The 25220-nt window shown below is 44.3% G+C and overlaps 1 protein-coding gene across 19 annotated transcripts in view; it reads left to right on the forward strand.

Annotated features, from left to right (window-relative positions):
• The window catches only part of MSI2 (musashi RNA binding protein 2), a 2403248-nt gene that overhangs the window by 2329337 nt on the left and 48691 nt on the right, over positions 1-25220 (forward strand). Inside the window, exon 18 of one of the 19 annotated variants that reach the window (XM_044054615.1) lies at positions 20952-21019. The exons of the other annotated variants lie outside the window; for them this stretch is intronic. The gene's annotated coding sequence lies outside the window, so the exon portion shown is untranslated. Of the gene's footprint in view, positions 1-20951; positions 21020-25220 lie in introns of those variants that run through there. 19 annotated transcript variants of the gene reach the window in all.

Consider the following 25220-nt stretch of genomic DNA (forward strand, 5'->3'; position numbering starts at 1 on the left):
GTGTTATCTATGGCACGTGTGTCTGGACACAGCAGCCATAGCCAGATGTCTGGCAGGGTACCACATAGGTAGATGTACAGGGGTGCTCATTGGAGGGCTGCTGGTCATTGTGCCCCTGGCAGAAGTGCCACATCTGGTACCACCAGACAAATGTTTCAGGCTGTCATGGAGGCACAGGCACATATGGAATGGTATGCCAGACAAGCTCTGAGGCTGCAGTGGGCTACTCATTCAACTGTTACTGACATCCGTGATCTTGCAGGTGCCCACCGTTATTTTTTAGAAGTCATGGGTAGATTGTTGGGATGGTGGGAATCCTCGACTGTGGAATGTCCGTGCTCAAACATATGGTGGGAGTGGTGCGATGGCCACGTGGACGTAGGCCAGCAACACCAACAGCTGGAGGTCAACGTGGATGTGCCAGAACATAGCCGCTCCCATAGTGCCAGTACCAGCCCCAGCACTGCAGCGGGGGAGCTGTCCACACCACACCAGGCCATGTGCACATGGCCATGGCCAATCCCAAGAGTGACCCGGATCCAGTGGGCATATGTCATCAGGGGAGAGTAGCATATTGTGGATTGTATCTGGTGGTGCCCATGGAACCCCTGGCAGGCAGAGTTACCATGTCCGTGGCTGGATATGGTGAACTGCACACCCTGCCAGGTACGGTCTGCAGCTGTCCAACAAACCACTGTATAGGGCAGCCACATGGCAGAACTGTGTGCATGCATACACACACATAATACCAACACAGCTATGGCAAACCCATACCTACACACACCACACCACCACAGCCAAATTAATAATTAAACCCCCTCACTCACACACATGGTGTCAAACATATGGCTCAACCTAGGTCTCTGACAAAGCAACAACACACCCTGTGCATATGATGATACCTGTGCCACATTCCTGTCATCCATAACATCGATGCAGGTACAGGCTAATATGGTTCTGATGCACAGGGTGATTCTACTACAGTGTACCAATGTAATGCTGTGTAACATGTTGTCAGCACTAAAGTTTAATGCTTACATGTCAGGAAGTGTAGCTGTCCAGCCATGATGCCTTATAGCTGTTAACACTGAGTAATTGTCGTCTCCGTAATGTATTCCATTTCTGTTGCAGTGTCCATGTGTCAGCAGGATGATGGTCTGCTGTTTTATCCTACAACGGCTATGGCACTGTGGTGACACCTTGGCTGTGCCATATCCTGGGTACAGGTGAACACATGTCACAAATCTGTATAACAGTTACTGCATGTGCCACATGGCTGATAGGTCTGGTGGTGGTGTATACAGGTGAGTGCATGGTGGCTACAGTGGACAATGGTAAGTGTACTGGGTGGTGCACACCACATGTTTGTGTATAACACACACAGAGACTTTGGTGTTGATGCAATACACAGAGAATACTGTACACATGGATGTATGTACCTGTGCAAGGAACCCATTTTAGCCTATGTAATTCCACCAAAACAGAATAGACACAACAACACATTGGGAAATAAGCAGTCTGCTAGTTTAATGTCTTTAATGATGGTACTGGTAGGGTATATGTCCCCTTCCCTAATGTAGTGCTATCCTCAGCTCGGTAAACATAGGTGCGCTGGTGTGGGTGGCACAGACCTACCCTTTGGAAGGTGAAAGGTGCTGTAGAACCGCAGATAGTGTGATAGACAACTACTTAACTTGTTAACATGAACTGTACAGTATTGCGGCCAGCTAAGTGGGGGATACACTCAACAGTAACTGCAATGGATGGTGGCTGTGTCCACAAGAGCCACACCCAGCTATATATACCAAGTCCAGTATCACTGTACACCTATACAGTGGGGAAGAGGGCATTTACACATCTACCACTAGTTGTGATGGAATGTATTTCCACACGATGATACTTGTGAAATGTTAGCATATGCTAGGCAGTTCTCAGACAGATAACCTCCTGGGACATGTATATTCTGCAAACAGAAGTAGATTCCTTCACATACACACACACAAACACTTACTTGGCAACACTGAGACTAGAACCCCTACCTAGGTATGTAGTGCTACTGATGTATCTGGCCTTAATTACACACACCACACAGCTTTTAGGATGAGGTGTGTTCCAGGTTACGTGTAGAACATCCCCAGGCCTGTACAGTATGGTAATGGGGGATGTACTAGTTGTTTATGGACAATACATAGTGTGACATACTGTCATATACACATTGACAAACACACAACAGTCATACACACATCTGAGAGACCTGGGCTTATCAGTGCTAACTACCTTGTCATTGTGCCTATTCTGTTACAGATACATTGCACGCAGCACATGCATAACTGGGCTGGATAGTGTTATCAGGTACCTGTATGGTTGCTGGTGACAGTGGTCCCCATACAGTGGAACATGAGATATGTACTGGGGTACCATGGTGTAAAGACAGTACACCCAGCACCCACACCCCACAGTGGATATTGTATGCACTGAAACCCATGATAACACTCTGATATACCCACCATCACATATTGACCAGGACTGCAATACAGTCCCTTGTTTATCCCAAGAGTGCTACCACAGGGAAATGCATCTAATGCACATGCCACAGGAATAGTAGAGTGATGCATTGTCATGGCTCTCCTGCAGTCAGCAATATCACTATCCCTAATACTGTGTGGCAAGGCGTATTGTATTAGAAGAATGTGGCCTCAGAATGTTGTATCCTACAAATATACACACATGCACACATACACTTGCCAGAACTCAGAGGGTATCCCATGCCTATCAACCCATTTGTACAACAGTGTTGTGCTGGTACTGCAAGTCCCAGGTAGCCCTTAGGGAGAAGAGTGTAACAAGGTACATGTAGTGTCTGGTATAGCAGCAGCCGCATCTAACTATGGCAATGCGGGGTGCGGTGGGTGTGAAGGGCCTCAGGGTATTCTCAACTACAGGTCTGCAAACACACAGACACTGTTATTCTCAGTAATGCACACATACACATTTGTCAGTACTGGGGTTCATCGGTGCAGGTGTTCATAGGTGTTGTACCAGGCTATTGTCCATATATAAGTACTTAAAAAGATGGAGGAAAAAGCTAAATCTATGCAAACTGTTAAAGATTTCCTGCAAGTACAGCCTCCCAGATTTAGTAGGCATTGGCCCTCTAAAAATTGGTCCTTTCCTGCCTCTTCCAGGCCTTCTCAGTCCAAAACCAGAACCAGCAGAACACCCACGCTCCAGCCCTAGGGTGCTCACAGGACTAAGCAGTGGGGGGCTCCCACTTCCAAAGCAGGGAGTAGTAAGACATCCCCCTATGGTAAACTGTCTCAATGACTTAACTTTAAACCTTCCAAGCCCTGCTCAACTGACTGTTCCTTTAGGGGGAAATATCGCCCTGCATGCAAACAATTGGGAACTCATTACCCAGGACAAATGGGTACTAAATATAGTTTCCCGTGGATACAGATTCCACTTCCACTCCTTACCAACCCCAAACAATTGGCCAGACCTACCCCCAAATCAGTGGGCAGAGGCTCAAAAGCAGGTTCTCTTTCTTTTAAGCATTAGGGCTATTCAACCTGTCCCACAAGAAGAATGGGGGCAAGGTTTTTACTCAAGAATTTTCCTGGTATCCAGGAAAGACAATTCCTGGTGTCCTATCCTAGACCTGTCTATTCTGAACACTTTTTTGGTAATCCCAATATTCAAGATGCTAACTCTTCATCTGCTGCTTCCAGTGCTAGGCAAAAATGCCTGGTTGGCAACACTGGATTTAAAGGAAGCCTACCTGCACATCCCAATAAAGGAATCTTACAGAAGATACCTATGCTTCAGAGCAGGCTACATGCACCATCAGTTCTCAGCACTGCCCTTTGGCTTATGTACTGTGCCCAGGGTATTCACAAAGTGCCTAGCTCCAGTCATTGCATTTTGCAGGCAAAGAAATATTCAGATATACCCATACCTGGACGATTGTCTAATTCAGGTGGAAAGCCAGGGCATACTATTAAATCATCTGGCATTTGTAAAGAAATTGCTAACTTCTCTGGGGTACACCATAAACAAAAAGAAATCAAATATTGTACCCTGCCAACAAATTGTATTACTGAGAGCAAGCTTGAATACAACTTCCCAGATTGCTTTCCTCACGCCAGAGAAACAAGTTCATTTGACAGTCTACTTTAATCTACTGGCCACAAAGACCCAGCTATCTGCAAGGAAAATACTGCAAGCACTGGGGATCATGGCCTCTTGCATTCTGCTAATTCCATATGCAAGACTGCATATGAGGCAACTACAATGATATCTAAAAAGCCTATGGTGTCAGCATTCTCAGGATCTAGAGTCAGTGATTCCTATCATACCTTGTCTAAAGATAGTTTCTTTGGTGGGCAGAGCCCTGCCACCAAAACAAGAGACTGCCATTCACTCTACCCCCTGCCGCCCAAACCCTAACAACAAACACATCAGACTATGCATGGGGGGGCTCACTTGGCAGGGCAGTGCATTCAGGGCAAATGGAAACCAAGTCAAATGCACCTGCATATCAATCAAAAAGAAATGTTAGCTGTACAGAATGCTCTGATAGCCTTCAAGGACCACATTCTTCCAGGACAGTTATTGGTAAAGACGGACAACACCACTGTTATGTGGTACAAAAACAAGTAGGGGGAACCCACTCATACCCTCTCTGCAGACTAGCCATGGCTCTGTGGAACACAGCCTTGAGCTATCAAGTGCACCTACAGGCTCAATTCCTGCCAGGAATGCTAAATACACTGGCAGACGACCTAAGCAGAAATCTCTTGGACCCACATGAGTGGAAACTGGAACAAAAGATATTCAACATGTTGAGAAACAAATGGGGGAGCCCAGATATAGACCTGTTTGCCTCCCCTCAGAACTACCAATTGGACAAATTCTGCACAAGGACTCCTCACAAACAAGCTTGGAAAGTGGATGCCCTGCCCTTCACCTGGAAAAACCTATCAGTGTATGCCTTTCCCCCTCCACCTCTCCTCTCCAAAGTGCTACTAAAGATCAAACAGGACTAACCAAGGACAATACTGATTGCACCGGACTGGCCACGCCAACACTAGTACCCCCTCTTGCGCAGTGTGTCGCTGCTGGCACCTGCCTCAGACCCCTGCCCTGCTGTCCCAGCAGGAGGGCCAGATTATGCACCCTCATCTTCAAACCCTGAACCTTGCAGCCTGGCTAATTACCTGACCTCTCCATTACCATCCCTCAGTAAGCAAGTGATGGATGTCATTCTGGAGGCAAGGAGGCCTAGAACTAGAAAGTCCTATGCTGAAAAAGGAAAAGATTCTGTTCCTGGAGCCAAATTCAGGGGATGGGAATAGCAATACCCAATTTACCCCATATTCTTCAATACTTAACTGAGATGCTTCACAAGGGCCTTTCTTTTCCTCCATCAAAAATTCATGCCTCAGCCATTTCAGCACATTACAACACAGAACCACCCCTCATCACTCATCCACTGCTGAAGCAATTCCTCAGAGGGGCCAAAAACTTAAGACCACCCAGGAGAGCCCCTACTCCAGCCTGGGACCTTAACTTCATATTCGAAAAGCTCACTCTTCCTCCATTTGAGCCAGCTGCAAATGCAGAGTTGAAATTCCTTTCTTGGAAAACAGCCTTCCTTCTAGCCATCACTTCAGCAAGAAGAGTGTCTGAATTACAGGCCCTCATGGCAGTGGAGCCTTTTATCATCTTTCATGCAGGCAGGGTGTCCCTCAGGACCAATCCCTCCTTTATGCCCAAGGTGGTACCCAGTGTGGCCCTTAATCAGTCCATTCATTTGCCAACCTTCTTTTCTAATCCACAGAACAAAGGGGAACTGATACTGCACTCCTTGGATGAGCACAAACAACGTAGATTTTATTTGGACAGGACTAAGCCTCTCAGGAAATCTGAACAACTGCTGGTGGCATTTGCTGCAGGAACAGAGGGGAAGGCCATTTCAAAGCAAACCATTTCTAAGTGGATAGGCCATTGCATTCATTTCTGCTATAAGCACCATGGAAAACCTACCCCACAGGAGATAAGACCACATTTAACTAGGACTGCATCTACCTCTGCAGCCTTTCTCAGAGGTGTCCCTACCAGGGACATCCTAGAAGCTGTTATCTGGAGTTCTGTAGATACCTTCACCAAGCATTACCACTTGCCAATGTTTTCTAAATCCAGAGCTGGCTTTGCCACTGCAGTCTTGCAGGGACTTTTAGCTAGTCCAAATGCTATCTAATTGCCTCTTCCCATCCTTAGCTTTGGGAATCTACCCAAATGTGATGACTGCAACAGTGAAACATGAAGAACATAGTACAGTTGTGTGCACTTACCGTAAATGTAGATGTTCAAGTGTATTCACTTTTGCAGTCCTGGTTACCCTCCCTCCAGCCCCCTGACTTCTGTTGACTATATCTCTATTCTTGTTTCCTATGCTTAAAGCTTTTTGGTGTATTTGCGTTTTTGTTGGAGGTGTAACCTTGTACATAATTGCTTCCCATTATGGGGGCAGCTGACATCTGGGGCAAGAAAAACTGATGTAATGGTGTCAGCTGCATGCTTTATACCCCTGACTACCTGAAGTCATGGAAGATGAGACAGCAACCGATGGAGAACTCAAGACTTTGATAATCAGGCCGACTGAGGGCTACCTGCAAGCAGATAACCCAAATGTGATGACTGCAACAGTGAATACACTTGAATATCTACATTTATGGTAAGTGTACACAAGTGTACCTTCTGTGACATGTGGAAGTGTACCTGGGGTGTCTGGGGCATGTTGTGTGGACAGATTATCATCTGATGTGGCATTCCTGACCTCGTGGTGAGAACTGGCTATGGAACTGAGGCTGATACTGCACCTACATTGACAGCATGATACAGGTATTCACTGGTGTTAGTGTCATCTGTCCATACAGAGCATGTGTATAAGGCATGGTATTTCCTTTGTGGGTTACATTTGCTGACTCCAGTGGGGAACATAGCAAAGGACCACTGTAAGCAATTATTTGCCTATTGTAGGGATGGAACAGGATGGCATGTCCTCTGTAGTGCACTTTAATCACACCATGGTTACTGTGGGCAATATGCAGGGAATTACCAACATAGTGGTTGTTGCCTAGCCAAGTGTGTTAGTGCATGAGACATGGGTGGAGAGTGTTCTCTGGGTAATACAAAGGTTGTCTATATTATTTCCCAATCCATAATGTCACATGTAGGGGTATGGATTGTCTACACCAGCCTCTCTGCTGTTTGACATCTGTTGTCCTTCTAAGATGGACATTGTGACATATAGTAGGTCCTCCATATAAGAAATTTGCAAAACCCACCCCACAATGAGTCCTTTCATTACACAATCACAGCTGCCTCCACACAGGATACTGATGACACACACACTCTTGACAGTGCTGAGATTCAAACCCCTACCTAGCTATGTATTGCTGCTGTAGTGTACTGCATTTATTGCATGCGCCACGGAGCTTATAGGGCTAATCTTTCTCCAAAGGTGTATTTCAAGGTGAATGACATCAGCAGGCTTGCCAAAGTAGGGCAATGGAAAGTGTGTTGACTGTGAATGGCCTCAAAAGCATTGATCCTGACACATACAAACACACACACACACACACACACACACACACACACAGTTGCCATGTCTGGGATTAGAACTCTTATCTAACTAGTACATTACACTACAGCATTACGCAGTTATAGCATGCACCACAGAGCCTATAGGGCTGCTCCTTCCCTAACGGTGTATTTCAAGGTGAATGACATCAGCAGGCTTGCCAAAGTAGGGTAATGAAAAATGTAGGGACTGTGACTGGCCTCAAAAGCTTTGATCCCTACACACACAACCACACACACACTCTCACAGGTGCCTTGTTTGGGATTAAATAGTACATCACACTATAGCATTACGCAGTTATAGCATGTGCCACGGAGCTTATAGGGCTACTCCTTCCCCAAAGGTGTATTTCAAGGTGAATGACAGCAGGCTTGCCAAAGTAGGGCATTGGGGAGTGTAGTGTGTGAATGGGCCATAAACCATTCATCTGGAAGCACACACACAGCACTGAGTCACACACAGGTTTACATTTAACAGGAACATGTATACAACTGCTAGATGAATAATGACTTGTGCAGTCATGTTACACAGTTGTTACAAGCACCACAGACACTATAGTGCCGAGGGATACCAGAAGCAAATGTCTACAGTGATTGACATTTGCACATCATGTGGTATTGGCCAATTGGATGTGTGCTGGCTGGGACAGGCCTCATGATGAGAAGCTCTTTGTCACTGTCTGTCACTCTCTTCTACTCATCTATGTATGCGTAAGTTTGGCCTATTATAGTGTGTTGTCCTTGGGTATATGTGCGTATTCCTATCCGATAGGGTGTACTGCAGTGCAGGTTTTTGTGTTCTACACCTACAGCTAGCAACCTGTTTCTGCAGGATATCTGTAGGTCGGTTGACAATATGGGGTCACAATGGGCAAAAGATAGTGGGATATTATAACTAATTGTGTGTGTGCTGTTTCTGCACATGGTTTTGGTGTTAGCAGAGATATTCAGACATGTGTACTGTTTTACACTGTGATGTTTTATGTCATCAACTACTGACAGGTATACATATTTGCTTGCAGTAATTTCCTGGGGAACACGAGATGAATGAAGCTTTGTCCAGTGTTGTGGTCTATAGCTTACATATTCTTGCACAATCATGCCATTCTGGGGGGGGCTGCAGACACTTGCTGATGGGTCTGTGTAAATGGTTCAGCACCTTGATACTGTGATGGCCGAGGATCCTATGCTTGTACATCCATCAATGTGACAGTATGGCCGTATCCTGCTGTGGCCATACCTCACAGCTGTACAAATTCACATAGGTTACTCAGAGGCAGGGCTCATATTTCTGGTCATTACCCCTTCACATTGTGGTTTACGAGCAGGTTTATAGCCACACATTCCTGTATTTGCAGGCAGGGATAGTATGTGCACACATGTGAGTTTCAGACTTTACACACTCCGTAGCGTCCATGCTTCTACCCTCCCCCCCTCTGTTATTCTGTCCTCTTCCGAACATTATGCAAATGTTTTCTGATAAGTATCCCTATAGTTATCACTTCATTCCAGCAGTATTAAGGGACTGGTCCACAGTTCATGCAGTATGGACATGGTAGACATGCTACTGGGATTTGTCGACATGGCCTTACATTTGTGGACTGTGTTATGTTATTTGGGAGCCCATGAGATAACATACATTGGCAGTACGGGTGAGGGACAGGCCTTTGACAGCGGACTGTAGGACATTTGGTAGTGATGCAGGCCATCTGTAGCAGGCCAGTGCATTGTGTCACTCCTACAGTCCCAGGCTGCAAGCCACTATATTCCCCTGGGGTGACAGGGTAGGTGTGCAAGGTGTTAATGTCAATAGTGTCTGTCCTTATTGATCCATTGTTGTGGATGCTGGCAGGGTGCTGCTTACAGCTAGGGACACACCTGCATGGGACACTTCTTCAGCATGCTGCATTCTGTGGCTATTCCCAATACAGAGGTGGGAGTCATATTGTACTCATTCCCAGCAGCAGGGATAAGACCTGTGAGGTACCTGTGGCTGATGGTGGGGTGATCTGGATGCATGTGTGCTATGGAAGCTACTTGCAGCTGTTTCACAGATATATGTGGGGCATTCCACTTATGCTGGCTTGTACAGTGACATCAGTAGTTTCTCAGTACTTCATACCCGTGCCTTGGCCAGACAACATCAGTATTCCATACTACACAGCCAACTAATGTGCTGCTAACCTATATGTACAATTCCTAAGGTGTGTCAATTTGACAGTAACATTTTATGCACTCACTGTCTGGGGTACTTCCACCTATGTGCTGTTTGTATGTCTGGGCCCACATTCATGACATGTCCATCTTTCAGATGGTGACAGATATTACACATCCAAACAATTAGTATGGATTACTGATGGATTGTGTCTTGCTGGGATGCATTGTGTTTGGCACTGCAGTTGTGAGAACTTGACCCTGTCATCAACAGTACTGGTGATTGGCCACCGGGACACAACCCTCCATGCTAACCACTTTCACACAATATACATCACAGAACAACCTAACACACAGAGCCCTGCATATTGTACATGTGCTACAATCTATCCTGCTACTTTGGCCAGCTCAGGTAGTCTGTGTTCCACTGTTGTTATACCTGCACGTACATGTTACTACATTTCTACATAGGATTGTGGGGGTGGGGGGCACACCTGACAACTGTAAACATTTGCTATGACTATGCTGGTATTTCAGGTACTCCATTTCATTCTGTATTCTGACCTATCATGCAGACTAGAGGCATATCAGTGTACTACAGATGTTCTTCGTGTTTCACTGTTGCAGTCATCACATTTGGGTTATCCCTGCCAGGGTAGCTCTCGGCCTGCCCAAATACCAGAGGCTTAGTATTTCTGCATCACATCAGTCTTTCTTGCTGAGGAGCCCAAAGCAGAAGCAGTTCGCATGAGTGCCGGTCGGCTGCTACCGGAGTTTCACCTTCCGAATTGACGCAGTAGTCTTCTAAAGCTAAGTACCCCGTTGGGGATTCTTTTTTCTTGCTCTAACCAATGTCAGAAAAAGTTAACAGTTGTCTCACCTGTGGAAAGCAAATACCACACCGAGACTTCATTTTTACTGTGTCACTTGCCTAGGCCCAGACCACGATGTCCCTCGCTGTCGCTTTTGTGCTTTATTCAGTGCCAGAACTATATGTCATCATGCCCTTATTCTAGCTAGATATTTTCGCTGACACTCCTCGAATTCCGATATGGCTTCGGTAAGCCATCCGACAGCAAATCTTTCGAAAAAACGTAAGGATAAATACAGAGACAGACCGCACAGGTCCAAACCTACTGATGACGCTTCCGTTAAGCTAGTAGTCAGTTCTCTGGTCCTCAGTGAGGAGCTTTTGCAGCCCCTGATGCCCACTTCTGTGGATTTGCAGGCTGCTACAGAGACCCTTTCAGAGTCCGGTATGCCGCAAGCCTCCTTCGACTAAGGATCCTGTTGTTGTCTCTACCTTGGATGGGTCCAGATCCACTGAGCAGGCACCGGCTTCCGAGTAAGTACTTCGCACTACCAGTTCTCGACACAGACCGGCGACTTCTTTCACGTCTACCGTTCTTTCGAAAACTACAGAGTTTCTAAGGCCCGGGGTACGAACCACGCCTAAGAAACCGACGACCCAACCTCGGCACCTGCTTCCTTGCCTCAGTCTCAAATGCTTAAAATGGCGGAAGACCTTATAATGCTGATCAGGGGAATCCAAGCTACCCCTTCCAAAAGAAAAAGAGATTTGTCTCCAGTAGTTTTATCTGAACAGGAGTCTGATGACTCTGATGCATCTGAATATGAAGACATGCAACCCCTCTCTACTTATGAGGATTCTGATGCAGAGGAATCCATTCCTTCAGCCTCTCCACCTGAGGACTTTTTCTTTGGGAAAACCCTTCATACTTTAAGGGAGCATTTCCAATGGGAATGTCAGGACTACCCTCAGTCTAAAAAGAGACTCAGAGAATTCTTAGGTCTTCCACATCACAGACCTCTGGCCATTCATCCTGTCCTGGATGTTGTGGATGATGTTTTCATGGAATCTAGTTTGACTCCCTGAAACCCTCTCTCTTGCTCCCAGGAAACCTGACAGGTATTACAGAGTCCCTGACTCACACAAATTACTTTTCAAAAATCCAACTGCTGACCCTGAGGTTATTTCTCAAGGGCCTAAAGGAATCAAAGCAACTTCTGCTAAGAATCCTACCCCCTCAGATAGGGATTCCCAAGAACTAGAGAGATGGGGCAAAAAAGTATACACCTCTGCTACTCTTGCTATCAGAGCACTAAATTGTCAGTTCCATATGCTAAAATTCAGCAACATACCATGGAACTCCTCAAACAAAAAAATATCATCCTTCCCTGCTTGTGCAGAAAATAGAGTTACAAGAGTTAATGCATTCTGCAAGTCAAGTAACTAAGCACACCTTCCACTGTGGTTTTGACGCCCTAGAAGCTTCTTGCAGGGGCAGCAGTCACCAGTTCTGTCCTTAGACGGCATGCTTGGTTTAAAGAACAGCCCTTGCCAGACCATGTCAAATCTAAATTATTGGATGCACCCTTGCACAAAGACAACTTATTTGGCACCAAGGCAGAGGAGGTCTTAAAAAAGATGGAAGAAAAAGCTAAATCTATGCAGACAGTTCAGGATTTCCTACAGGTCCAGCCACCTAGGTTCAGTAGGCATTGCCCATACAAGCACTGGTCCTTTCCTGCCCCCTCCAGGTCAGTTCAGCCCAGACTGCGGGGAAGCAGACCCCCCAGACAACAGCCACAGGAAATGCAGAGATCAAAGCACTGGAGTTCCTCCACTTCAAAAACCAGGGAGTGCTAAGCCACCCCCTCATGCTAAGAACTCACAGTGACTCTCCACTTCCACCCCCTACCTCTGCCCACCTGCACTTGCCCCTAGGAGGAAAACTCTCCTTCCACGCAAACACCTGGGCCACCATTACCAGCGACCACTGGGTCCTCAACATGTCCCAGGGATACAATTTTTCTTTCCACACTCCCCCAACCCCAAAAGGGTTCCCAGATCTTCCTCCAAACCAGTGGGCAGAGGCCAAAAAGCAAGTCCTTTCCCTGCTCTCTATGAGGGCAACAAGCACGTTCCTGCAGAGCAGATAGGACAAGGTTTCTACTCCAGGCTCTTCCTGGTACCCAGAAAAGAGGGCACCTGGCTCCCCATCCTCGATCTATCCATTCTAAACATCTTCCTGGTGATTCCAAAATTCAGAATGCTCACCCTCCAGCAAAGCCACCTTAGACCTAAAAGAGGCCTAACTCCACATCCCAGTCAGGGAATCATGCAGAAAATATCTATGCTTCAGGGCAGGATCTCTGCACTTTCCTTTGCCTTATCTACTGTTCCCAGAGTTTTCACAAAATGTGTGGCTCCCGCCATTGTTTTTGCAGACAAAGAAATGTACAAATTTACCCATACTTAGACGACTGCCTTATTCAGGCAGACAGAAAAAGCTGCTCAAGCACCTGGCCTTTGTAAAGTCCCTACTGACCTCCCTAGGTTACACTATCAATGAAAAGAAATTCAAACTAGTACCCACTCAAATTATTGTATTCTTGGGAGCAAGCCTGGACACAGCATCCCAGATGGCATTCCTTACACCAGAAAAGCAAATTTACCTGACAGCCTACTTCTCTCAACTAGCCACCAGACCCCAGTTATCTGCAAGGAAAATCCTGCAAGCTCTGAGGTTCATGGCATCTTGCATTCTAGTCATTCCATATGCAGGACTGTGTATGAGGATACTTCAATGGTACCTAAAAAGCCTTTGGTGTCAACACTCTCAAGACCTGGAAACTCTTATACCAGTGATCCCTAGCTTAAGGAAAGATTTTCTTTGGTGGGCAGCAGCATGCTACCACAACAAGGGACTTCCTTTCTCACCACCCCCGGCTGCTCAAACCCTCGCCACAGATGCATCAGACTATGCCTGGGGTGCACACCTGGATGTCAAGTGCATACAGGGCCAATGGAGCCCTCAGCAAATACATCTGCACATCAACCAAAAAGAGATGTTAGCTGTCCAGCATGCATTGACAGCTTTCAGGCCCCTTCTCTCCCCAGGGGCTCTCCTGATCAAAACAGACAACACCACTGTGGTGTGGTATATCAATAAGCAGGGAGAGACTCAGTCATACCCTCTATGCAGGCTCACCATGACCCTTTGGCACACAGTCTCAGCCATGCAACTACACCTGTTAGCACAATTCCTGTCAGGCTCTCTAAACTCTCTGGCAGACAACTTAAGCAGAAGTCTTCTGGCCCCACATGAGTGGCAGCTAGACCAAAGAACCTTCACCCTAATAACTCAGAAATGGGGAACCCCAAAGGTCGACCTCTTTGCTTCCCACTCCAACCATCAGCTCAGCAACTTCTGCACCAGGGAGCCTCACTGCAGGACCTGGAAAGTGGATGCCCTAGCCTTCCCCTGGGTCAACCTCTCGGTGTATGCATTTCCCCCACTACCTCTCATTACCAGGGTACTGCTCAAAATAAGGGAGAAAAAAACTAGGACAATTCCGATTGTTCCAGACTGGCCTTGCCAGCACTGGTACCCTCTGCTGCGCAGCCTGTCCCCACTGCCACCATGGCATCACCCTCAGATCCCAACCCTCCTGACCCAGAAGGAAGGAGAATTTATGCATCCCCAATTGCAGACCCTCAGTTTGGCAGCCTGAATTATTCCCTGACCACTGATCAAGCTGCCAATCTCAGTAAACAGGTTCTAGATGTATGTGAGGCTAGACGCCCTAGCACTAGAAAGGCTTATGCTGAGAAATGGAAAAGATTCTGCACCTGGATACAGGCTAAGGGAGCCAATACATCACAGCCCTCCCTACCTCTCATCCTGGATTACCTAGCTGACCTGCTACACAGTGGTCTCTCCTTTTCCTCTATTAAAATTCATGCCTCTGCTAGCTCTGCTCATTTCAACACTGAGCACCCACTTTTCTCACACCCTCTCATTAAACAGTTCATAAGAGGGGCTAACAACTTGAGGTCACCCAGAAGAGCTCCTACCCCAGCTTGGGAGCTAAACTTTGTGTTGGAAAAGCTCACCCTGCCCCCCTCTGAACCAGCATCTTCAGCAGAGTTAAAATTTCTCTCCTGGAAGACAGCCTTGCTTCTGGCCATCACTTCAGCCAGAAGAGTATCGAGCTACAAGCACTCATGGCTGTAGAGCCCTTCATCATCTTCCATGCTGACAGGGTGTACCTCAGGACTAACCTATTCTTCATGCCAAAAGTGGTGCCCAGTTTGGCTCTCAACCAAGCCATTCATTTGCCCACCTTTTTCCCTAACCCACAAAACAAGGGGGAAAGGATCCTGCGCTCTCTAGATGTGCACATGCAGCTCAGATTCTATCTAGACAGGACTAAATCATTTAGAAAGACTGATCAATTGCTAGTCAGCTTTGCTGCAGGGGCAGATGGCAAAGTCATATCCAAACAAACCATTTCCAAATGTGTAGCACACTGCATCCATTTCTGTTACAAGCAACATGGGAAACCTCCCCCTAAGGCAGTCAGGACTCAGTCTACCAGAGCAGCCTCCACCTCTGCAGCTTTCCTCAGAGGAGTCCCCACCAGGGACATCTGGAGGCTGCCACATTGACATCTGTTCACACCTTCACCAAGCATTACCACCTACCTATATTCTCCAAATCCAGGACAGGCTTTGCCACTGCAGTCTTGCAGGGCATACTAATCAGACCCTAGTCTTCTTGACTGCCTCCACCCTTTTCCTCAGCTTTGGGAATCAACCCAAATGTGATGACTGCAACAGTGAATCACGAAGAACATAGTACATTTGTGTACACTTACCATAAGTGTAGATGTTCGAGTGTAATCACTGTTGCAGTCCTGGTTTCCCTCCCTCCATCCTCCTTTTCTTCTCTCTCTCTCTCTCTCCTTACAAGGAACGTTTTGGTATTCACTTTCTACTTGTAGGGTTCTTCCACCATATCCTGGCTCCTACTTGGGGGCTTCTGACAGAGCGAGAAAAACTGACATAATGGTGTCGACTGCCTTACTTTATACTACTAACGACCTGACGTCAGTCCTGAAGCGACAGCAGCCGACGCAGAAATATTAAGCCTCTGGTATTCAGGTCTGCTGAGGGCTACCCTGGCAGGGATAACCCAAATGTGATGACTGCAACAGTGAGTACACTCGAACATCTACATTTATGGTAAGTGTGCACAACTGTACTTTCTTAGGTTTTTATTGACCTACATTTCAGTTTTAGACTTCTTACCCTTCAGAATTAACATCCCACTGCCTCACCTCTTGTAGTCTGTCTATGTAGGTCTGGAAGGGGGCTGTTCTCCATAGCCATCATTCAGAGGCCTTAGCACAGCCTTTCTTTGTGTTTGTCTATGCCTGTCCTGCTGGCTGAGACTGTTGTTGGGTATGTGAGCCTCATTGACATGCATATGCATGTCCTATGGACACACATTTGGCCCAGCACATGTCCTGCAGTGAGTTTTGTCACCTTGTCTAGTACTGCCTACTATGGTGACACCAGTATTTAAGGATTTCATGCTGCCAGTATAGGTGTCTACTATCTGCTGGCATCCCATTCAGCCACCTGATTCCCTAACATGCTCACATCCATACCATAGATACAGGTAGCAGAACATACTACTACATTCAGCAATTGATAGTGAGTGTGACTTACCTTGTGGCTGTGCCAGTACTGAGAATGGTGCTGGAGGGCTGACTATGTTGAATGCACATAGTACACCCCTTATACATGGTTAAGCACAGGCTGTGTCATGTTTGGCATCCGTTTTACTGTATGTGTGAGTCGGAGTGAGGTGTCATTCCCTGGGGTCTTACCGTGTCAGTGTATGTGCTATGCGTTGCCTCTTTGCCAAAGCCTGGGCACACTGGGCATGCCTCCTTCTGCCTACTGGGGCAGGCTCAGGTTGTTCCTCCTCCAAGTCACTCTGTGCCTGTGCAGGCCTTGGCAATGGTGGGGGGTTGTGGGGCCCTGCTCCATGCTGTTCCTGTTGCAGCTGTTTCCGCAGGATCATATTGTGTAGCATGGCACATACAATGACAATTTGGGTACATGTAGCTGGTGAGTACTGCAAGGCTCCACTGGATATGTCCAGGCACCGGAACTGTGACTTGAGCATCCCAAACACATGCTCTATTATGATTCTGGTCTGTGCGTGTGCCTCATTATCGAGTTCTTGTTTGGGTGTGTGTGCATTTCTGATGGGTGTCATCAGCCACGGCTCCAGTGCGTAACCAGCATCCCCCACTAGGTGGCCGTATGGGATGTCCCCATTGGCAAATTTGTGGTACAGCTGTGTCATATGCCAGATGTGGGAGTCGTGATCGCTTCCAGGGCTGCCAGCACACAGATTCATTATAATGCCCTGGGCATCGCACACAACCTGGCAGTTGACGGAGGGGAAGCCCTTGTAGTTTATGTAGACCCTTCCCCGCTCACCAGGTGGTACTTTGATGTGTATGTGCGTGCAGTCTATAGCACCCGCAACCTCAGGGTATTGTGCTGTTTGGTGGAAGAGACGCATATTGCTGGTCAACGCCTCATGGGTGTTGAGGAAATATATGTGCTCACCGGCATGTGCTGACATGGCATCCAGGAACTGGTGGAGTACCCCTGGATGCTGATGCCTGTGAGATCCCCATGATATCCCCCGTTAGCCTTTGGAAGGTACCTGTGGCTAGTATTCTTAAGCCTACAACATACCTTAGTATCCACTGGGATGGGTTCCCCTCTGTTGGTCCTGTGTGTGAGGTGTGGCCAGCACAGCTCAACAATTTGCTGTAGGAGGTCCCTGTCCACCCTATAGCACTCCACTTTCTCCAGCTCATGTAGCCCCTGGTAGGTTACCCTGGGTCTGTACACTCTTCTCCTTCTCCTCACTGTGGGTTGGTCATCAGCATTCTCATCCTCACCACCCTCAGCCTCTTCCACATGTTGATTTATGAGAGCAAATGCAGCCCCTATCATTTTGTTGCTTTTGTTAGGTAAAATTTCCCCATTTGTGCACACCGATGGTGTAGAGATTGTGGGAAAAACCAGAGGGAAAGGTGTTTGCATAGTTTATAGTAGTGTGCTGGGCTGAGCTGCTGCTTGTGTAATTGGTTGATTCTGATGCATTTCAACTGCCAGCTGTTCTAGTTCTCCTTGATTACCTTCCTACTGCTGTTTTCCCTTCCCATTGCCTTCTTGGTTTAGCCCCGAGGCATGTCGCGCATACCCAGTGCGCAGATGTGAACAGAGTTGCTATTTCCTGGTTTAATTTTTTTTTGTTTAAAACCTGGTGCGCGACGCACACACTCATTTAGGCATTGTAAAGAGTGCTAGGCAGCTTCAGACACACCCCCTTCCTTAGCTCTGCTAAGCTAAGGGCAAACCTGAGCCACAGAGCTCCATTAAGCTTACAGTATGCCTGACACACCCCTCTGTGATGACGGTTGGGTGCAGACTAGCCATGGGGGGGGGGGGATATGTGATTCAGTATCATTATCCTTGTTTGCATAGAATTGCCTGCTAATGCCTAGTTACAAGTCTGACACTGAGCCTTCCCCCTTAGCAACCACTATTCACCAGCCTTGTTGTCTTCTGCCTGCCATTGACTTTAATGGCAAAATTGTGATTTTTGCATTAAAAGGTTTTTTTCAAGGTTTTAATTTTATTTTCGGGCAGATCCCGTTTGCATGCCGCTGCCCTACGCTTAAACGGCCGAAATCAACCAAAAAAAAATAAAAGTTATTTTTTGTTATTTTGAGACGGTTTTCTATGTCAATGGCCATGTATTTGGCCATTGGCATGTCTTCCACTTTATATACAGCCTTTATTTGTCATGGCTCAGTTTTGTAGTTTGCAGAAATGTACTCGGTTACTAACCGAGTACATTTCTGCAGGTTACACTAATCCTGCACAGACGGCTGCCAGCTTCCTGTATCGCTAATTCACCTCATTTGCATGGTTTTCACCTGCAAATGGGGTAATTAGCATACAGGAGCTGTGTCCGTGCAGGAATAGCGCAGGAGTGCTCCTGCATGTCCCGAGAGCTTGTTCCTGGATCTCTCGGCGGCCATGTTGCCTCCAGCAGCTGTGGCACTATTCCTGCATGCCGTGCAGAGCTTGCTGAATCCCGGGGTTTGACTGTGTGTGAGAGAGAGAGGACGAGAATGGGCTATCTCTAAAATTGTTGTGTTTTACTTATTTATTTTTTTTAAGTACTGTATTATTTTTTATATATATTTTTAATGTAAAATGCTTTCTCTAAAACCATGAACATATACTGCAGAAAGTTAAAAAAGTTAGGCAGAGGAACTATTTTACATCAAAAGTATATATTAAAAAAATATAGTATTTAAAAAAATAAATAAGCAAAACATAATTTTACAGAGAGTTCATTCTCTAAGTGGAATAATGCCCTCCAGGGTGTGTGTTAATGTGTAATTAACACCCTTCCAAGGGTGAAGAGGCCCTCTGGGTGTGGCATTGGGCCTCATAACACCCCTGGGCGGGCATTAGTTGCGCATTAATACACACCCTGTCAGGCATTATTGCTTACTTAGTAGATACAGAAGCACAGTCCTGGCTCATGTTATACTTGTATTTCTGTTTTCTTTACTTGTTGGCTGCTATTTCATATCACTTTAATGACATTCACAATGAAGAAGTCATGAGGGAAATCAGTTTTCCATTGGAGCTCTTTTGTGGAATCAACATGCACCTGTTCATTAAGTCTCATTGCTTCTTTGTGTATTTGTACCCACCCCCATTCCAGACTAGAGTTGTTAGTTTCTAATAAAAAGCAGAACATGGTTCTGTTAATTTCTGTAGTGCTCCAGATGTTTAGCAGTTTTGGAAAGATGATTTGAAATGACAACTTTTAGCAGCCCATTTCATTATGTACATTCCAGGTCTAAACTGGCTAGCATATAAAATTTCTAGCTGTAGAAATCTATAGCTTTAAGAAGACAAATACAAGTTGTTGGATTTCTACTAGTGCTACTACAGTATTGAAAACATTTACATAAATTTCTTGGTTGAGTAATTGATGCAAAAAAAATCTGACTTAAAATTAAGAAACCCTTATTGAGAAAATAATTCAAATAGTTATGTTATGCTACAAATAGAAAGAGTATCTGTAAACTACGTAAATGATGCAACAGAACAGTCGCATGTACTTGTATCCTGAATATACATAGGCTGAGGTATGATCCATTTTAAACATCAAATGTAAAATAAATTAGATAAACAATGTTAAAATGTCAACCTGTTTTTGTAATGTAGAACTACATACCTTTTTAGCAAAAGGAGAGGAGAAAATGTGCAATTGTATTATAATTAGTTAACAGCAAAATGAAAGTCAAATGAAATGTCACAAAAGCTTTACAGTTTTGCACTTCATTGATTCATTAAAAATGTGACTATATAGAGGTTAAAATGTGACTATATAGAGGTTAATGATGTTTAAAAAGTTGTGAAAACTAAGCTAAGAGCAATGCTGTTGCTATTGCAGGTTTTAAAGTCCTAGTTTGCCCTTAATATGTAAAATATATCATTTTTATTGTAGGCGATAAAAGGCATAGGATAAAAATCGACATTCTCTGCTATCATGACAGTGGAATGTTATCAAAAGTAGACGGCATATCTCAGTTTTTCCCAAGTCATCTTTCATTTATCACATAATGAGCCTTGTGCCTTTTTTAGCTTCTTTCCCAAGCAAGGAGATAAAGTGACTGAATAGTTATCTCTAATATTTAATCCACACTCCATGATTCACAAGGAATTTATGTGCAGTGCTACCACCTTATCTGAATCACACAGGTTAGTTTGAAACCATAGACCGTAGGGATATAGCACTGCAGTGGGGTATTAAATGGATGTTTTTTTCTATAGCCATCTGTTACAAAGAGCCATTATATGGCATGAGTTATTTCTGAGAAAAGAAAGGTACGCATAACCTCGTTAACAATTAAGATTTGATGCGAGTTAAGTTAGCCTTTAGCACTTCATGTAAATGGATAAAACTGGCAATTACAGGTTGTAAGAAAATGTGCTATATGCCAGAACAGGTTTATATAGTAAGTATACATTAGCAGCTGTAAAATCGGTCAGAAATAGCACAGACTGTGGGTTTCAGCCTTGCAAACTGTATCATGTCTGCTCCAGTTTATGGAGTCTTTTTGCATTTTTTTCCCCTGAAATCTCTCTTTTTTTTTTTTGAAATGTGGCACAATATCTGATAAATTGTGGTAAAATGTTTCTTTCTGTGCTTTGTTATTCACAGCTGAGTGGCCAGCATAGTCACAAGTGACAAAAAATTGACACATCTGGCAGAGAATTTTAAAAGCGTGAAAAAGCAACTGATTTGATCATTACTTCTACCTGATACAAGAGAAAGAACATGAATAGTTGTTAAGCAAGTTGCAGCTGACAAAAATTAAAGGAAGTTGCTGAAAGATATTTGCTATTGCTGTGTGCATACACATTTACAAAAAGAGTGGGACATTTCTGTGTCTCTGGAGAGATGGCATTGAAAGAAATAGTAGGGACAGCACTGTATTAACGCATTCACTCCAGTGGAGCTCAGGATGTTTGCATGTAACTTCCAATGGGTGGAGCCTTAGCCTTTTTGTCAGAATCAAATTATGTCCTCACATTTCAAACAAATGTTCATATCTGTGGAACCATAGTGGTTATGAAAGAAGTATAAATGCCAACCTCTTCAGCACAAACTGTTTTTATAGTGGTAGTATACTTTAGGTTCTAGGTCTTAAACCAAATTTTATAAATCACAGTAACTATTACATTTGTAATATTTTGTAAACAACTTACAATATCTCAGCAACCACTCAAGTCACACACATTCTGTCAGCAGCATTTTATTCATCTAGATAAGAGTTTTCAAATGAGGCTAAGGAGGTCTGTCTGTGTTAATTGGTTGTTGAAATATTTAGAAAAATGTAAAAATTATATCTCTGTAAATTAATATCATAAAAACAACAATTAATATCTATTTGCCTGCACTAGACACAGGTCAAATATAAATGTAATTGAGTTTGCCATTGTGTAAGCTTTAAGATGAAATATTTTAAAATCTTGTACATAGCATAGTTTTGGAATTATTGATGCAAATATGAACAAGCAGTATTTCACGCCTAGAGATGTCAGTAGGAGCCGCGGTAGTGGTTCTGCGGTAGCATTGTCGCCTCACAGCAAGACGCCGCGTTCGATTCTCAGCTAGAGCGTCTTCTGTGTGGAGGCATGCGTGAATGGGCGTGCCTTCGTTGAAGGTTGTGCGTCAGGGCTGGTAACTCAGCACGTAAAATCCACTACCAAACATTAGCGGACCGGAGTTCCACTGTGGCGACCCCTAACCGGGATAAGCCGAAAGACACAACAACAACAACAAGATGTCAGTAGGAGATGCACCTTGAGGCATCACTTGGATGTAATGAGTTAAGTTGCAGGAACACAAGTGTATTATAAGAAGCAGCAGCCTTTGCAGGAAACAAAATCACATTAGTATGGCCGCCCCACAACATGCCATTTTGGGGCAGAACAAGTTAGAAAATTATACCGATCATTTAGAGTTGCCACTTGGAGCATTAGTGTTGTGTGGAACATCAAGATTTGGTTAACATGTATATTTTGTCTGAACATAGCTGTGATTTAAGACATCGGTGTGTCTTATGGCATCAAATATTTACCTATTCTATATTTATGTAGTATGGAACAGTATTATTCGGGCCTGCTAAGGAGCCTGACACTTAAAATTGTGAGGTACAACCAAATTGTTCATCTTTTCAAGAGACAAGTAAGACTTGTGCAAATGACATTGTGTAATTCCTTACTGTGATTGTACAGTACTTTCAGGAGTTAATGCTGTCCAACAATTTTCAGGAAATAGATATATTAAGGTTACTCCAATAAAGTACTGGTGTTCAAGACAAAAGAAGCCAGTCATTAATATTTCTTCTTACAACTGTATTTATAACTTTTATTAAACCTTTTAATACCTGTGTATAGCAGACAGTCATTTGATTATAAGTGAAAATAGTGTGATACCCAGGGAAGTTTAATACTGAGAAACAAGTAACCTGTAATTCTCCTGTTAGCACAGTAATAGTTCTATTTCTCTTTGCAGTGGAAGCAGTACTGATTTCTGTACAAATCTTTGTCAGCACTGGCTAGTACAGAGAGCAGTGTGAAACCACATACATTGTATAGTTAATTGAAGTATTTTCAGGAAGTTTTTACCTGTGTATGAACCTTTTGTGTGTTTGCTCCATTTATTTAAATTTATTTAAATAAAAAAATTGCATGTGGCTGCAGTCTTTATTTTTAGTGTAAGAAAGTCCACAAGTCCACGGGTCCACGGTGAATGTAGATGAAGTAAGTAGATGTTTCCTGTTATAAAGTAGTTTGAATGCTCACCTTGTCAGTGAAGAGAAAAGTCCTGTCCTCTACTGGAGGTCACATGGAAAAAAGTTAGAAGTGTTTTTTTTTTTGGTGTGTGTGTGTGTGTGTGTCTGTCTGTTGGATGACAAAGGGCTGATCATCCCTTTCATCTAGTTAGACACAAACCATTTCCATGGCTTAACAAACTACAAATGAAATCTCTCCATCCTTAATGCACAGTGTGGATGTCAGTATCTATCTATCTATGTATCTCCTTTAGGACTTTAATTTTTTTAGTTTCCAGACCATAGCATAGTGGATGTGACTGTCTAGTACACAGAATCAGGTAATTTATTGGAAAGTGTACTTATGGACAGGCCTGCTATGATAAGTGTAACTGACTGACTGGTGATAACAGTAGAAGATACAATAATCTAAATCCGTACTAGAAACAGTACATAAAAGCATTAGCAAGAAAATTTCAAATGAAGCTGCTGTTTTCAGATGAGGAAGATGATGTGCAGAAGGGGGGTAAGATGGGTGGAAACAAAGAGATGTGCACACACATATGAAGCCTGAAGGAAGATCTAAAGCTGCAGAGAGGTAGAATAATCAGACTTATGAAATACAATAGAAAATTGTTAAATAAGAAGATAGTTGGTGATACTATTGACTTCTCATTTTTCATAAATCTTTTGGAATGTTGTGATACCCAAGAGTCGGTGTAATTCTCTTTCATAAAAGCATGATTAGTGTTAGAGGCAGGAATCAAGAGACATGTTCATTTTACATTAGCAGCAGACTTACTTCTGGAAGAAAGGATTGTTAAGATTCTAATGATGAGCACGGACAGTGCCTTAGTAGAGATTTACAGGAGAAAAATCATTGCAGATTCAGATGGAATCCTCTGATTGATTAACCCTTTTAGTAGAAAGGCAAGGGGAGGGTCATGAGCAGCACTTGAATGGTCAGTCTATTGGATATCAGACCACAGTGAGGCAGCATACCACTCAACTGTACAGATTTTCGCAGAATGTCCAGCTTATTGCCTCATGGTTTTGGTCCGTTTTTCTTAAAACTGTGGTTTTCTGGAAAGTTAATGGCAAACCATTAAAGATTTAAGTTAGAACATATTGACAGACATTTGAGTTTCAGACTTCATACCCTTCAGAAAATTCATGCTAATGCAAAACCTGTTATTCTGCCAACTTTCTAAGTTTGTAAGAGCAATATTTAAAAATTGTCCCTGTTTTGGGGCCTTTGTCCCACTTTTATTTATGGCTTTGTCCAGATTTCTTGCTCTAAGAGGTTGAGAAGTATGAGCAGAGTGTCTATCTGAAGTACCTATATTAGGTGCAGGAAAGACATTTGCAAGGTCATGGAGGGAGACACATAGAGTAATTATTAAACTGGAGCCCCTTCTCTTCTAGAAAAGAAGGGTGGGTGTGTGTCAGCATGGTAATGGCCACCAGTGAATATTGGGGTAGTCCAATTATCACATCTCCTGACAGAAGTTGTTTTATTTATTTATATTTTTTCTTGCCACTAGCTCAGACTTTAGGCTGCTGTTATCCCCTTCCCATCATTTTCTCATTCATTCCCTTCCATGTTTCCCTTTTCTGTATGGGAAGGTGAACATGGTCTTTGAGATGGGGACAGGCAGTTAAATCACAGATGGTAGGAAGAGTGAAGAACTAATCACTGCCCTGCCATTAGTGACACCAGATTTATACACAGCCAACATGTACCCTTGTTGTTAATTATAAGTATTGCTGGAAGTGGGGAGTTACCCACTCTTTCATATCTTCTTAACAACAAAGTGCACACACTAATACCTTGAGTATTAACCCCCATTATCGTCTTACTTTTAAAGTCTGCAATATCTGGGACAAGACTGGCCGTCGAGCTTGTGAAACACTTCCTGGAGCCAGCTTGGGGTTGTTGCTTTTGGCTTGCTCCTTGTAGAAGAAAGAGTGGAGGGAATTTATTCCTAGCTGTTTTTGATTGAGTGGTATGCATGGGACTTCACTCTGATTACCATTTGGGTACTAACGTCTTCAGTTTAAATCTTTGAACCTTTGTGCACCTCGCCACTTTGTTGAACTGATCTTTTGCAAGTACTAACCAATGCAACTTTTAGGAGAAAACTGCAACA

The sequence above is a fragment of the Protopterus annectens genome, chromosome 13.part0 (genome assembly GCF_019279795.1).
Source record: "Protopterus annectens isolate FY-2018-M chromosome 13.part0, PAN1.0, whole genome shotgun sequence".
Classification (NCBI taxonomy): domain Eukaryota; kingdom Metazoa; phylum Chordata; order Ceratodontiformes; family Protopteridae; genus Protopterus; species Protopterus annectens.